General features: G+C 39.2%; 1 long non-coding RNA gene across 1 annotated transcript; it reads left to right on the top strand.

Annotated features, from left to right (window-relative positions):
• Window positions 1-4,110: 4,110 nt before the first annotated feature.
• Window positions 4,111-14,670, top strand: LOC141567111 (uncharacterized). The gene is made up of 4 exons (XR_012489504.1): window positions 4,111-4,375; window positions 5,543-5,681; window positions 12,217-12,365; window positions 13,698-14,670. It is a non-coding gene; the product is annotated as an uncharacterized LOC141567111 (long non-coding RNA).
• The last annotated feature ends 1,949 nt before the right edge of the window (window positions 14,671-16,619 follow it).

Raw genomic sequence — 16,619 nt, 5'->3', positions numbered from 1 at the left:
AATTCCCATTATGAATTCAAATCTAAAAGATGCAAGCTGTTAAGTAAACTCGTTAACTAAAAAGGTTTAAACCATTGATTTTGGAATTTGTTTGGGGTGCATCTGTCAGATCACCACTTGTTTGAGGCCTCTTTTATGGCACCTCAGAGCATCCATGGTGATGCTCAGAGAACACAGCCAGAAAAATGGCTTCCAGGCTCCCTGTGTACGTCTCTGTGTGTTTCTGAGAGGACCCAAAGCAGACTGAAAAAGATAAGCCTTTCTCTATAGATGGAGTATAGTCTTATAATCTTGATAGGTTATTATAAGGTCATTATCACAAACTACTAGCCAGATGATCTAATTCTTTTACTCATTGTTAATCCCTCTGGCTTGAGACCTTGGCAAGCCCCTGACCCTTGATGTGCCCAAAATTTCCTCCTCCGTAAACAACACATAACAATATTCGAGCTGGGTCCTTTATTGGGTTGTTGTAAAGCTCTAGTGAAATGTTAACCAGTATAAAGATTTTTTTAGAATAAACAACATGTCCTACATAGTAATGAAAAAGGGACATAAGTAAATACGAGTACCTCATTTTGTCAGTGGTACCTCCCAACCATTCTGCATACACAGAGGATATTCAGAAACTTTTTCTGAGGGCTAAAAACAAAACTCGTTTCTTGAAGGGAATCACACCCCCTGCAATTACTTCCCCTATGTTTCCAAGAAAATGATGTCTTTGAAGGTAATAAAGAAAATGTCCAGAATGCTCAGCACACAGCGGATGGACACCAGCTGGGAGAGGAGCTAGCTAGTGTTGCTGTGGGTGAGACCGGAAGAACTGGTTCCAGCCCCTTCACCAAACTGACCACCCTGCCAGGGAAGCCATCCCAGCGATTTGGAAGGTGAGTTCTTTACCTTCAGCCCGCTGTATATATCTTAAATGTAATCCAGCAATGTTTAACAAACAAGACTGTTCATTGCCCTGGTTTGTTCTTTGTAATTCATTTTAGACACATCAACAACATGAATTTGTGAGAGACTATTGGGTATAATTTTAAGTACCCAGATTTTTCAAACAAAATTGCCAACATAAAGATTGGTGTGCTCTGCCTATGTATAATGTTAAATCTGGCAATAGACGCTAGGCTGTTTCCAAGATCTTCAACATGTGTGGCAACATTTCAGTCTGGACACCAAATGAAAAATCAGACAGAGGGGATAGATAAATATATATGTAAATTCTTTCCATAATGCAGATATTTTCTGGCTCAAATTATCGATTGTTAATGAGGATCTAACGTGCCTAGGTGTTCTATTAGAGGAAACGCTTCATTTGTATCCCTATAGCTTTGAGGACATTTTTGCTGCCCATCCCCAGGTAGCTGTGCAGTCCTAAGTCTACCTGAATAGTCCAGGAAGAGTAAGAATTATTTTTCCTAAGAATCTGTGGCTCTGTTAGAAGGGTAATCTAGACACTAGTCCTTTGTGGATTTCAGATATTTTGGCTGATTTGTTTGTTCTGGTAGAATTCCACCTAATGCTCTTGAATAATTAGCAAAGTTACGTTTGTCAATTGATGATGTTGGAATAGCATTGATGTTATGTTCAAGTATCTCAGTCTTTGTCTGAGACAACTAAAACATCTAACGATAACTGTTTCAAGGGTTTAAGGTTCTTCCTGGATGCTTTTCTTCAGCAAAGTTATTTAAGAAAATCTAAATGACTCTAAAATAATTGAGATGATTGAAAGGGTCCCTTTCAAATTAGATGAGCGGGCATCTGGATTAGACTTGGGATTCTCCAACTCTCAGTGGCAAAGAGATGGTGAATGAACATTTTGTAATGCAAACATTGTTGCTTACCAAGAGGTATGTCAATAATTTGCACTAGACAAATACAATCAGAGTGAATGTTTGGGGGTGATATAAAGGTCAAATAAACTGATTTCAGATCTTTGGTCCTTTATTTCTACAATTGCCTCATTTCTTATATAAATGTAAGATGGCTTAGTATATATTTAGTGCATGGATGAATATAAATGCATTACCCTTCCTCAGAGCTGGGACCCAGACTACAGTACAACACTGAGCTCAAGCTAGATATTCACTGTTTTCTAGTCACATCTTCAGCAAGTGGCAAGTGGACTTTGGTCTTCTCCAACTGTGAAGAAATGAGCATCCCTAAATCCAGTCTTTTCTTCTAAGCAGCTGGTTCAACCATTAGCTGTCGTGTAATATTTACTTTCCAGATTTGAAATCTAGGTTGTCTCTGACTCTTGTTCTTAGCAAACTAAATCAGGTTATTTTCTCATATCCCCCCATTTTTGTAATGTCCCCTGATCTGGACCTCAGTAATGTTCTCTGTTTCAGGTTTCCCCTCAGCTTATTTCCTGACCATTCCGGGGCTGATTCTTCAGGCATTGTTAGTGGCAATTAACCGCTACAGTCCCCTATGCCATTTTTGACCCATTGGCCCAAACTGAGTCTCTCATTAATTCTGGGCCCTCTCTTTTCAGAGAACAGTGCTGCCTCCATTGTCTCTTTGGGCATGGCTTTATAAACTTGTGAGAAAGCTAGTTCTGTCTTAATCTTTATTCTGGAGGCTTTTTCTTTGGGTGATGGTAATCTATGATGAATATCTTGCTTTTGCTGAAGGAAGCTGGCTTCTGGGCATGGAACATTTGTCTCTGTTTCAAGGTTTCACACCCCTTTGCAGTAGTCTTTTCCAACTGAATTGGCAATGTTCTTATCGTCAATGAAAACAATAAAGATTAATCATTGGTCCCTTCATGGTCTTTGGTAGATCATTAATCAACTGAACTTCTGCATTGTGTAGCATTATTGGACCCAACCTGCCTATTTCCATGGGACAGATCAATCATTACTGCTTGCGGAGAGTACACTCACTCTTCCCCAACAACGAGATTCACATATAGCCATCTGCTCTGGCTCTCACTTTAATCTGAACAGTTTCTTTCATATGCACTTTTACTTGCTACCTGATATAGAAAGAGCATGCTTTAGAGATGAATTAATGAGACATTGTCAGTGGTGCCTGGCACATGCTGATCTACTCTGGATCTGATTAGGGTATGTGTCATCTACGCTTAAGTTTTAAGTCTTCTTAACTTTTAGACCAATGCTTTTATTTCCAATAATCAGAGTAGAACGAGCTCCTTTTAAGGGAGGGCTTGTGACTTGCCATTTCTGCAGGTACGCAGTGTTACACTCACCTTTTCGTTTGTGTATCACAACAGTCCTGTGAGGGGTTTGTACTGCTCTGGGGCCCACTTTGCAGATTAGGAAGTCAAAGTAATGAAGCAGTAAAGTCATTTGATCAAGACCACAAAATTAGTAGTGATGTATTTAGATGTGGTTGAAACAACAGCAAGTCATAAGACATTACAACTGAACCTGGACCGTCCATGGATTAACCTGTATGATTAAGGCAGTCTTACTGTTCTCATACATTCCTGACATCTCTGGCCTTCTTCCTTTCTGTAAGAGAGTAAGGAGCCTTGACCACTGTCACCCTGCTCAGCTAAAGATATTAAGCCAGTTGACTCCAAGCCATCTGCTCACAAAATTTTGTCTATTGCATTGGGCAGAGAGAATTTACACCCAACTGTTTCTCAGGACACTGAATTTCATAGATGGTAATGAGCTTTAGAGCAGCTTTGTTCCAGTCATTCACATACAGTTAACTTTTGAAATGGGCACTGGCCCACGAGTGCCGAAAGTCAGGAAGATGCTTGTGTGGGTTTCTTTAACCCTTTGCCACTAACAAAAGTTTTCATCTGTGATCAGTTTAATATTGCTTTTTTTTTTTTTTAGTAAAACTGGTAATAAAAAAGCTGAAATGTCATCTGGACAATAAACTCTTTGGCCAGTCTTCAAAATCACCCAATAAGTTAAGGAAACAGTTAATGTATTAAACAGAGTGTAGGAAGTGGACATAAATTAACTAAGCTTCTGTATATTGTTTTAACTTTAAACGATATTTTGAAGGCTGTAAGCACCCAGGAAAGAAAATAGCCTAGCGAGGTCCATTCCCCTTCACCAGCTCTCAGACACCCCGTATCCCAGGAGAACTTAATTAAGGTTCTTATGTTACTCTCACATTTGCCACCTCCACACTGACTCTGTTGAAAGAAGTTCTGCCCCAATGATGGGTCAAGGCATGAGCAAGCATAAATTAACTGGTAAGCCAGCAGTTCCAGGTCAGAATGGCGGACCTCAGACCAAGCATGCCTTTCACCCCTGAGAATCCCAGGGGGACCCAGAGCCTCTCCTGCCTCTGGTCCAGGAACTGAAGCCCAGGACTGAAGGAAAGAAGAGCATGAGAAGGGATGTGCACAGCTGGGAGCCTGTGGGTCAGGTGGTCATTTCCGGTAGGTGGCCCAGGGCACATGCTTAGGAAGAAGGGAGACACCTTTCTGATGATAGGCCTTGAAAGTTGGGGACGATACTCTGTGGAAAGACAAAGTTGTCCTGCCTTGTGCAAGGATCTCAGGTATGCTGAAACGCCCTTAGAAAACTGGCTGGAAGCTACTACTGAGGCTTGCTTTTATCATTTACTATATGCTTTATTTCACAAATAATACATGTTCCTTGTTGAAACACTAAAAAATTCAAATGAGCAAAAATGAAGTACATAAATACTACCTGAAGTCTTGCCCACCTTCCCATTCCACTGAGATGACCTCTGTCAGCATTTTGCTGAATGCCTTTCGTGTCTTTTTGCTTTTAAATGGGGAGGGAATACATACACTTTCACTCCTTCTTCACACACAAATGGAATCAAATGTTTTAAATGTCTTACTCTTAATATAGCTTAAAACATCTTTCCATGTCAATTAGTATGACTTACTTCTAATGATTTGCTTCTAATTTCTGTCAAAACGAGGTTGGGATGAGCATGCCTCTCCTTAACATTTGTGAATCTGGAAGCTGGTCTATCCAGGAGAACACATGAAGGCTGACATAGCCTTCTAATATTGTGTCTAAATATTTTAAAGTTGTGAAGCCAGCCTACAAGCTGTTAAATGAAAAATATTTTATCCTCCAATCTTGATAAACATGATTTTATAAGAACCTGACTGGTCAAGTTCAAATGTAGACTGTTTGGATCCCTTGGGTTCCATGCTGGGACACAGCAATACCAGGTGAGCAGGCCCCGGCCTTTGTACCCTCCAACCAGTCCCAGTGAGTCCTGTACAATATGGGGTCTCATGTTCAAATTTTGTCTACACTGCCTGAAAAGAGCCAGCCCTTAGGTCTAAGGATGAGCCCACTCGTGGCCCAGTCTCCCTTTGGGAGGTGGACCTGGGAGCTCAGGGCCTTTCCCAGGTCCTGTGCATCTGAGGTGTGGTCTCGAGGAGGGAGCACAGGGTGGGCATGCTCCCTTGGTGTGGGTCTAGCTCACCCTGAAAGGAAAGGCAAGGCTGGCTGGAGTGGGCCAGAGGAATCCCCTAAAGTCTGAGGCTCATGGAGGGTGGTACTGGTGACTGGCATCATTGCGCACTGATATTTATATGTTTCTCCAATTATTTCCACAGATTAGAAGTGCATTAGCTGAATCAACAAGTACGGCATTTGTCATGACTTTCCTGAAACCTGGCTCTACCTCACAATCCCACCAACAGTACAGAAAAGTGCCTCTAAGTACAGGCCATGAGCACATCGACCTTGAGTAATGTAATTCTTTTCCATTATTACCAATTTGATTGATAAGCATGACATATTACTGATTCAACTCACATCTCATTACTTAATATGAGATGAATCCATTGTCACATCAGTATTTCATCTTCCGTGAATTAACTAATCACATCTTTTGTCTTTGTCTTGGATGGTTTAATTTGTTCTGTTTGGGCTCTCGATACATTAAAGATATTAGCCTTTTGGCATATCCATGAACAAACTATTCTTGAGCTAGGTAAATTATGTTTGTTCTTACTCTCCTTTTCTGGATCTATTACCTCTCAAGGATGAGTTCCAAAAATGGACCATTTTTAGAAATCAATAATTCTGGACTCAATGACCTGGTTATATAGGTCAATTCAACTTAACAAATATCTGTTCATTTCTTATATATGCTTGGCAGAGTGACAGAGAGAATTCTACAATTGTATTAAAAATTATATAGGCTCAATATTAAAAACAGAATGGAGTTACTATTATAGGAACATGAGAACACCTTGGAATTTACCACCATCCCCTGCTTATCACTAAGGAGATGATGTCCTCTTAGAGGCAGAGGGTTGTGTTCCTAGATGTAAGGACGTATGAATTACAGATGAGTATAGTTCTTGTTTGGTACCCAAAGCCATGTGTGCTGTATTTTCTTGGGGGTCTATACAATTTTCAAGGATAGTTTCAATTACATGCAATTTTCAACTTATACAATGAAGTTAGCCCTGTAATAATGTGACATCATTGTACACCAATTACTTTTAGAAAAGTAATAAAACAATAATAATAGGCACAATGTCAACACATTGGAGGACATGGAAGAGGGATACAATGATTCTTATTGATGGACCCCCATGAGAAGCACTATCTTGAGAGAAAGATATTTGGTGAGTTAGAAATACTGAATATTTATTGAGACACTCCTGTTATGAGATGGGTGCCCTTAGATAATTGTATTATCCCCATTCTACAGATAAGGAAATGGGCAGTGACAGACTAAGTAAGCTGTAAGAGGTGGCATAGACAGTAAGACAGTGCATTTGTTCCACTGGGCTTTGGAGCCTGCTTTCTTATCTGCTAATCTGATCTCTACTGCCTCCCGTGACAGCCTCTGACACTCTGGGCAACCTCGGTACCTGGAAGGAAGGTGTAGAGATGTGGGGATACAAAGTATACTTGTGAAACGGACCTGTAAATCTAGAAAAGGATGAAAGGATGACAAACACCTGAAATTGTGCTGCTACAGCCCTTTCCAGGGCACATGGTGCTCCGTCCTTCTGAAAATGCATTCACCATAGACTCCCTCTCAAAACTTCCCTCCAAGTTGTCAGTGCCAATCAGGAGAAGTTATGCTATTCTTGGGCTACAACCAAAGTTCTTTACCTGACTGAGTCCAAGGATTGTCTGGGTCCAAGTTTAGAGAATATGATAAGAGTGTACACTTATACAAACGTGTTTCTTCTCTGAGGAGAGAGTCCATAGCTTTCAGCAGATTCTCAGTAGGATCTATGACTCAGGATAGATTATAAACCACTGGTGAGGATTAAAGAAAATTTGGCGTATATCAAGAGACAGCTATAACCAAAATTGGGGAGCAAACTCTGGGGGTCTTTAGTTCATCAAATATTTATTGAGTTTATGCCATATGATGACCTTCGTGTAGGGGGCTGGTGGTACAAAGATTTGGAAGCCAATTAAGTAGGTAAAAAACTAGTCAGTGCTAAGAATTTGGGGCTTTATTCATATGCAAAGAAAAAGAATGGTTTTGTTGTGGGGTGTTATGATGTTGTATGATGTTGTAATTTTATGTTGTATGGTCTTTATCTGCTTCTGCCTCATAGGATAGCGCTAGTAATCACCCATTTCCATAAAGACATCACCCAAAAGTTCAGGGTGTATGTTTTGATTCCTTTTTGGGACATGGCAGTGGTTTCTTTGAATAGGATAAGGAACCATACCACACTGAACTAAAGTCAGGGTTATGAAGGCTGAGAACTCTCTATCTTCTGAGCTAGAATGGTCTCTCATACTATTTGCATGGATGCATTTGAACACATGTTCATTCGGGTTTATGAGAGAGAATAAAGGCAAAGTTATCTGAAAATATTAATAAACCTACTGTTGTCTAACCCCCTCATTACCCACAATGAGAAACTGAGAGGAAAAAAGGGAAGAAAAGGGCTATATGGTAAGTCAACATTAGGGCTGGCACTAAAATCCAGACCCCATGTTTCCATCCCAGTGTCCAAATAATAATTCCCTTTACAATTTATGAAGTATGATCACATCCTTAGTATCCATTAATCCAGATGCTGTTTTCTTACACAGCCCTATGGATCAGTCCCTCCAAAACACAAGCTAATGGAATTGCCCCCTTATCCATAGGTGTGGATCTCTGTGGCTTCAAACTGGGCTTTGCGCGCCTTTGAGGTACAGAAGTACATCCCTTGGAGTAGGTACGCGCAGGGAGTTTTAGAAGAATCTGTTTCCATAGCCTCTACTATACTCATGGCTAAAGTTGATTTAGTTGAGAATATGCTAGTAGTTGAGGTAGGTCTTAGTTTGAATTCCCCCAGCAGCATGCACAGTAACAAAGATTCTAGTGCAAAGCGTTAATTTGGAAGGTGAACCCAGGAAATACCTGTAGGGGAGTGAGGATCGGAGATGGGGAAGGAAAGGCAGCCTGGGAAGAGTGTCGTCCAGCCTTAATCCTGCAGGGGGAACTCTGGAAGCCAGAGTAGCACGTGATGGAGATGGGGACTGTATGAATGGAGCAGGCTTCCTGTTCCAGAGAAAGCTCTCAGGGGAAGACATGGAGGGCACAGATACACACGGAGCATCAGTAGTTCCCAGAAAAGCATCATACCAGTTCACTTTCCCACCTGCCCTTTTACAATCACTCTTCTGTTCCATTACAAAAGAATGGCCTCTCTCTCACCTACCCTGTTCTTACTGCAGTCCTCTGCCCAAGGTGTACAGTGTCCCCGTGTGCCAAACAAAGGGACAACTTAAAGGGCTCAAACGTGTGTCCATGAAGCCTTCCCTCATGACTGCACTGTAAACCTACCCCTATTCATTTCATTAAGAGATGTATTACCGATAGAATTGTACATTTTCTCTCATAATATTTTATCAAAATGCATAATATATTTATATTTTCATTATGTATTAGTACTACATAATGACAATTCAACCCAGAATAATTTTTTATTTATAAATTTAAGGTCACAGGAGATTCTAAATTCTAATTTATATGCATATTTATGTTACAGAGTATTATGATAGGTAATCATTAAGGGACTTTCAATCATAGAAACGTATTACACTGGTATAAAATTCTATAGGAATGGAATACCATTTCAAGGAAAAACGTGTAATTTCTCAAAGAACTCGTTCATTTATATTTTAAATGGTGGGTTTCAAGTCACCAATGCATTTATATTCCATTGGGTATATTTTAAAATGGTAAAATATTTCTATAATAAAATTTCAATGGTTCCAATATGCTGCAACTATTTAAACATGTTGAGAAATGTTAGTTGTGATATTAAAAAGGTGAAAGATCTACATAAGTTTTCAAAGCTCTTTTAGGGAGGGGTATAGGAGCAAGGAAGTTTAGAAATGACCTGATCTTGGCTACTTTTCACCTTCTTTGTCTCCATTTAGGCTAGTGGTTCCCACCTATCTTATACTGGTGGCATATTTGTAACCTTTACATGGTGAAACGTAATGCATACAGAACATTGTATAAGTGATTTATCACTAAGTGAAATTACAGGTAACCATCACCACATCAAGAAACAGAACAGTCCAAGCCCCAAAGGCCCACCCCGTGCCTGAGGAGACCCCGATCTTGATCTTTAAGGAAATCATTTCCTTGCCTTTCTTTATGGTTTTATCAGTTAAGCATGCATTCCTAAACATTATAGTCGTGCCTGTTTTTTTCTCCCTGTGCTTTATATAAGCAGCTCCATATAGTACATATCCTTTAGGATCTAGCTTTCTTCACTCGACAGTTTGGGTTATTCATCCATGTTGATTCATTTTTGTTGCTATAGTTAATTCATTACCATAGCCCTAAGCCAAGTATTCCATTTTATGAATATACCACCATTTATTTATCCATCTTAATGCCGATAGACTTTTGGGGTTGTTTGTATCTCTGGGCTTATGTGAATGACACTAGTATGAGCTTTTCCGTGCTCACACTTCTGTTGAGGATATGCCTAGGGCTGGAATTACGGGGTCATATGGTAAGGATAAGTTCAGGTTCAGTAATCAATGCCAAGATGTTTTTCAAAAATGTTGCATTATTTTTTACTCCCATTGGCTGCGCCTGAGAATTCCCATTAGTTCTCATTGACTCTAATACTTCCTATCATTACACAATTTCTTCATGTTAGCCCTTCTGATGGATGTGTCACAGTATCTTATTGTATTTTTAAATTATAGTTCCTTGTTTATGAGAAAAGTTGAGCACCTCTTCGTATGTTTATTGACCTTTTGGATATCCTCTTTGATGAAGCGGAGCTTCTTAGCCATTTTTCTGTTTGGTGATCTTATTTATTTTAAGATTTCTTTCCATATTCTCAATGCAAACTTTGTCAATTATATGTTGTCAATGTCTTCTCCTGTTTTTTATGCTAAATTTTCATTCTTGTAAGGGTGTATTTTGGTGGAGTGCAGAAATGTTAGTTGTCAGATTAAAAAGGTGAAAGATCATATATTAAGTTTTCAAAGTCCTTTTAGGGAGGGGTATAGGAGCAAGAAAATTTAGAAATGATCTGATCTCAAACAGTTGTTGCCTTCTTTGCTTTTAGGGTTAGTTTTTTGTGCCCTGTTTAAATAACAACTCCCTACTCCAAGGTCATGAAGATATTCTCCTATATTGCTTCTAGAAGCTTCATTGTTTTACTTCTACAATCTACCTGAAATTGATTTTTGTATATGGTGATAAAGGAGTAAAGTCTTTTCTTTAACATGGAAAGCAAATTGATCCAGCAGAACTTATTGAAACTGTCCTTTCCCCACTGATTTGTAGAGTAAGTTTGTCCTAAATCAACTGTCCACATATGTGGAGGTCTGTTTCTGGCCTCTTTCTTCTGCTCCATTGGTCTATTTGGCTGTTCTTGTGTCATTACCACCCCGTCTTATGAACCATAAATTTGATGTTGTAGAGCTAGTCTTCCCACTTTTTTCTTCTTCATTAAGATGGTCTTAGCTTTTCTCCTTTGTTGTTTCCACAGAAATTTCAGAATTAACTCGTCAATATCTAGAAAAATGGCTGGGATTTTGACAGAGTTGCATTGACTATATAGATTAGAGTGAACCTCTGTAAAGACTAAGCCTTGAGCTCTATAACACATGTGCATTCCTCCATTTATTTAGACCTCCTTTAACTTCAGTAAGTTTATATGAGTTTCAATGTGAATGTTTTGCACATTGAGCTCCCCCCAGGTAGTGGATGCTTCTCAATGCAATTATCAGTGGTAAAATTTTTAATTATTTTTGTAAAGTTTTAAATTATTTTTTCAGTATTTCCATAATTTTAGATAAGAACAACAACAACATATTTCTTTCATATTATCCTGGTATCTAGTAAGCTTGATAAATTATTTCTAATGGTTTGTAGATTCTTTTGGATTCTACAAAGGTATATTTATTTCATCTGGAAATAATAATAGCTTTTTGCTTTCACTTGTTATCTTTATTAGTTATTTATCTTGCCTCTTTGTACAGACCAGGATGTGCAGGATAACGTAGAACAGAGTGGTACAAACGGGCATCACTGTCTTTTTCCCCATCACATAAGAACAGCTTTTAACATTTCACTATTGATGTCAACAGATCTTACATGCCTTTGGAGATACTTTTATTAGATGACAGAAGTTCCATCCTATTTAAAGCTTGTTAAGAGTTTTTAATCATAAAAGGGTGTTAAATTTTACTAAACACTTTTTCACGTACATGGAGATGCTCATTTCCCCCCATTTATTTTATTAACATAGTGATTTGCACTGACCGGTTTTCAAGTGTTAAAACAACCTTGAATTCCTGGAACAAACCCAATTTGGTTGTGATGTGTTATGCTTTTCATAATCGGTAGATCTGGTTTGCTGATATTTTGCTTAGGATTTTTGCATCTATGTTCATGAGAGAGACTGACCTATAATCTTCCTTTCTGTAATGTCCTTGTTAGGTGTTGATATCAGGTTATTCTGACCTCATGAAATGGGTTACAAAGCATTTCCTCTTTCTATTCTCCCTAAGAGTTTGCATTCCATTTTTCTGTCCCTTTGAGTGTCATCCTGGTTTTCTCATGGGGCCTGTCTTCCACCTTACTTTTCAGTTGTGTTGAATATGCTATTAAACTGTTCATTTCAGTTACTCTGTGATTCAATTTTAGTTTCTATTTACTTTATTTCTTAGTTCCCTATTGACATTTTCAGTATTATCTTTTTGAACAATAGCTCATCGTTGAGGATCCCATTATCTAATACTCTCTGGATTTATTTCTACTATCTGCTATTTCTCTTAGGTTTTGATTCCATTGTCCTGTCTCCTTGCCTGGGAAGGAGAATCAGACCAAGTCACAAGACCAGCCCAGACTGATGATGTGGAAAAATAGACTCCACTGCTTGATGGGAGGAGCAACAGTCACATGACAAATGACAAGGATCAGAACAGGTACAATCCATCTGCATTTCAATGGATTAATTTCTAATTCCTAAAATAAGTGGGAATTAATCATGCTTGCCTTTTAATTCCTACTCATCTTAGAACACAGTCACATTTTCCTATTATCCACTCTCATATCACCACTTCTTCCTCCTTTGTAACACTGATCACTATAATAAATTTTAGATTTATATGGGAGTTTCATTGATTAGTATGCATCTTTAGCACCACCATATCCATTAATAGCATTTTTAATAAGCCACAAAGTATAAAACGGCAGCAACTAGACTATCATACCTACTCTGTATCCCCATCTAAGTCAGCGCATAACATGTGCGAGGTGCATAATAAATATCAGTGGAGTGAAAAATAAAAGTGGAAATTGGAGAGCCGACCATGTGAGAAAGGCAGCACTATGTATTCCCATTTTTCAGACGTCAAAATTTAGGCCAAGGCAGATTACAGAGCTGGTTAGTGACAGCTCTGCAATCTGTCTCATTATGAAATCCGGCTGTTGGCCACTGCACACGCTGCCACACCTCATGGTTTATGTACTTTGCAAGAAGAAAGCCCCGCAGTCCAGAGCAGGCATTTTCACATAAGGCTCATTTGTGGATTAGAATTGGTTTTTTATGAAAGATAAGAGATTTGAACTGCTGCTGGCCTAACCACCATTACACAAGCCATTTAAATGCTTCTTCTCCTTTTTTTTTTTTTTAAGTATGTAATACCAACTGAGAGATAAACCAGATTTATTACCTTGGTGGCACAGGGGGCAGAAAATGGCCAATTTGTCATCTCTTTCTTGTTGACTCACAAATGATTTCATGTGGCAGAGGCAGTTTACATTCAGAAATTTCCCTTTCACACCTGTCAGGTCAGTTTCTCAGGATCATTAATCCCTAAGACTCAGCGCAGGCACAGAGCTGGCTGCTCATTCAGTTTGTTCTCAGGATAAAGTCAGTGCGGGACAAGGTGAAGATGGCCACAGTGCGGTTTAGTCGGCCAGTCAAAAACTGACAGAACAGCTGCCCAGCCCAGGCTCGACACTACAAAGTCCTATTATGGAAAGCAGCCTTGACTGAAATAGTCTTTCACTGAGGTTTGGCTTTGGAGTCAAAAGACCAAGTGTGAGTTTTAACTATGCCTTTTACCAGCTGGGATACCTTGTGGAAAGTTACTTAATCTCTCTGAACTTCCATTTTGTCATTTGTAATATGGGATGGGTGATACCTAATCCATCAACCTCTGAGGGTTAATTTAGAGAATCATAAAATATTGAGGTTCTTCGTCTAAAGGAGTGTTGTTTTAGCCTGACCGGCATAATTCCCTCTTCTCCAGGGAACAGTGCACCACATTTCCTCTGGAGAAAAACTATTCCTTGGCAATCGATCTATGGGTTTCAGGTCGGCTTCCATTCATGGCTCCAGGGATAGAAGATATAATTCAGGCCTGGCCAACGAGGAAATTCTATCACCCTGACCACACTCCAAAGTGATTGCTTCATAGACAAGCATGTGACCAAATATAATCAGAGTGAACCTAGGACTTGAACCCAAAAGGATGTAGGTGGGGAGTTGCTTGCTATTATCTTGCCATCACGTAGAGCCTGGGCATGGGACCAGAAGAGAGGACCAAGAACCTGAAGATGAGTGCCCGGTCTTACTGACATCATTTAAGCTCCTGGATTAAGCCACACCTGAAGGCTGTGTCCCTGGACTTTTTTATTATTTAATTCAATGAATACCCTTTTTCAATTAAAAGTGCTAGTTGAACTTTTTAAAAGAAAACTCTTTATAGTATTCCCCCATTTCACAGATGAGAAAATGAAGGTTCAAAGATGAGTAGTAGTCACATGTCTCTAAGCACATGTGAAATGTAAACCGACTGCATAAAAATGGAGTTAGTCATTGCCAGGCCCTCTTCTCTGTACCTTTCCTCACTCTTGTCCCCCTGCTATGTTTTCCTTCTCCCTTCGTTCCACCAAATGAAACCCATCCAACGTTCCAAGTTCAGCTCCTGTCCTCTCAGGATGTCCTCACTACTTTGCCTTATGTATGTCTCATGTAGATCAGCCTATCTCATAAATGCACAGCTTTCTCTCCGATCTGTTACTCTTTTGAAGTCTTCATGCCTTGAGAAGATTGCCTGAGTTCCTCAGAGGTATCAGAGCGATCTAAACACCATAATTCTCAGCTCCCCATGTTCACATTAGGTGCCTTTCCTTGCTGATAGATTAAAATGTACTTGTCACCAACTTAAAATGACTGTTAGCAAAAAAGTGTTGATTAAAAGTTAATTCATGAAGAGCACAACATCTTAGTATAGTAGGAAGGTATATTCAGTCTGGTCTTTTTCCCATTGTTGTCATGAGTTTTTCTATTCCTGCTTCCAGAAAAAGAGATGCTTGGTCTCTGTCTTGCCTTTTTTTTGACTAATAATGCTATGGAATTTCAAAGTAGCTTGCCAGTTTTGCATTTTAAAAAATACTAATGGCAAAAATGATCTAGGTGAATTAAACTATAAAAAGAAACTACAAAAAAATGGAAGAAATAAAGGTGACCCTTTAACTTCAGGATGGAAGAGGCTTTCCTCACCCTAGGGACAAATACAGAAACCAAAAAGAAATGTAGAATTTTAAAGAGATATGTATGTATACTTGGTACATAAAAAAGAAAAAGCACTATAAGCAGAAGTAAATGACAATGACAAACGTATGTGATAGGTGGACATTATAACTTGCCAAAAATTCTTTAACCAATAGAAAGTGAACAAAGGACTTGAAACACAATTTTACAATAAAGGGGGGCTATTGATGGCCAATTGGTAGAGTCAAAACACATTCATTTACACATGGACTCAGAGAAGCCAATTAGAAAAACAATATGTAGTCATTTTTTGCTTCTAAAATTGAGAAAAAATATGTTAAAATGATATTTGTGTGGATCAAATAGGAGGGAGTGAGCTCCCAAATATGTCCCCTGTACAAACAGCAGAGGGTGATTTAACAGGAAAAGTCAAATGAGAAACGTGCATTGCCTTTGACCCTTTAATGCAGGAATTTATCCTGAGAAATTAATCAGAAAAGATTCCTTTATTGAGATGTTGTTTTTTATCTCAGCCCTTTATAATACTGACGCATTGGGGGTGGACAGGTTGCTCAGTTGGTTAGAGAGTGAGTTCTGGGCAACGGGGCTGCCGGTTCGATTCCCACATGGGCCAATGAGCTGCACCCTCCACAACTAGAATGAAGTCAATGAGCTGCCACTCAGCTTCCGTGTTGCCAGATGACTCAGCTGGTTGGAGCGCGGGCTCTCAAACACAAGGTTACCGGTTTTACTCTCGACTCCCACAAGCAATGGTGGGCTGCACCCCCTGCAACTAACAGCGGCAAGTGGACCTGGAGCTGAGCTGCACCATCCACAACTAAGACTGAAAGGACAACAATTTGATTTAGAAAAGTCCCAGAAGTACACACTGTTCCCCAATAAAGTCGTGTTCCCCTTCCCCAATAATAATAATAAAAAAACCTTATATATTGAAAATAACTTAAAAGTCCACCAACTGCACACTGGTTAAGTTATGATAAGTGGCACACTCCCATGATAGATATGGTTATTGAAGGTGATGAAATAAATCTGTATGCACTGATTGAGACATATGTTGACAATATATCGATGAGTTACAAAAAAAAACAAAACAAAAAAAAACGAAAGCCACAAAATCTGCAGGATCTCAATTTTTTTTTTTTTTAAGTGCTTGTACTAAATACATGGAGAATAATGGGAACATATATAACAAGGTGATAATAGTGTTGATTTCTGGCTTGAAAGATCATGGGTGAATTTTCTTATTTTTGCTTTTCTGTGTTTTCCAAATTTCTGTAATAAACATGTTACTTTTAAAATTAGAAATATTTTTAAATGTAAGCAGCCTTTACACTTATTTTCACCAGTGTATCTGATGTCTGGATCTGATACACGGCATCCAATAGGATTCATATACCAGTGGGCTTGCATCATACACCAGCGTATGAACCACTTGGGCCACCTCTGTTTCACCAGGATTGCTATTTTCTGGTACAAAGAGAGATTTGCTTAGTAACTACTCCATTCATCCACCAACTGGGCACAAGCACCATAAACATTGTCATTTCCCAAATGGAAGAAGGTATGGCTTTGAAGAGCGGCGCCTTTAATCAGACGAAACATCTCACTTTTCCCTAGTCATTAAACGGACTTCAGAGACAAAGGCCCAAGGCCC

Source organism: Rhinolophus sinicus, linkage group LG10, assembly GCF_036562045.2.
Source record: "Rhinolophus sinicus isolate RSC01 linkage group LG10, ASM3656204v1, whole genome shotgun sequence".
NCBI classification, from domain to species: domain Eukaryota; kingdom Metazoa; phylum Chordata; class Mammalia; order Chiroptera; family Rhinolophidae; genus Rhinolophus; species Rhinolophus sinicus.
Note: the sequence above shows the minus strand (reverse complement) of the source record. Positions and strands in the feature narration are given on the sequence as shown.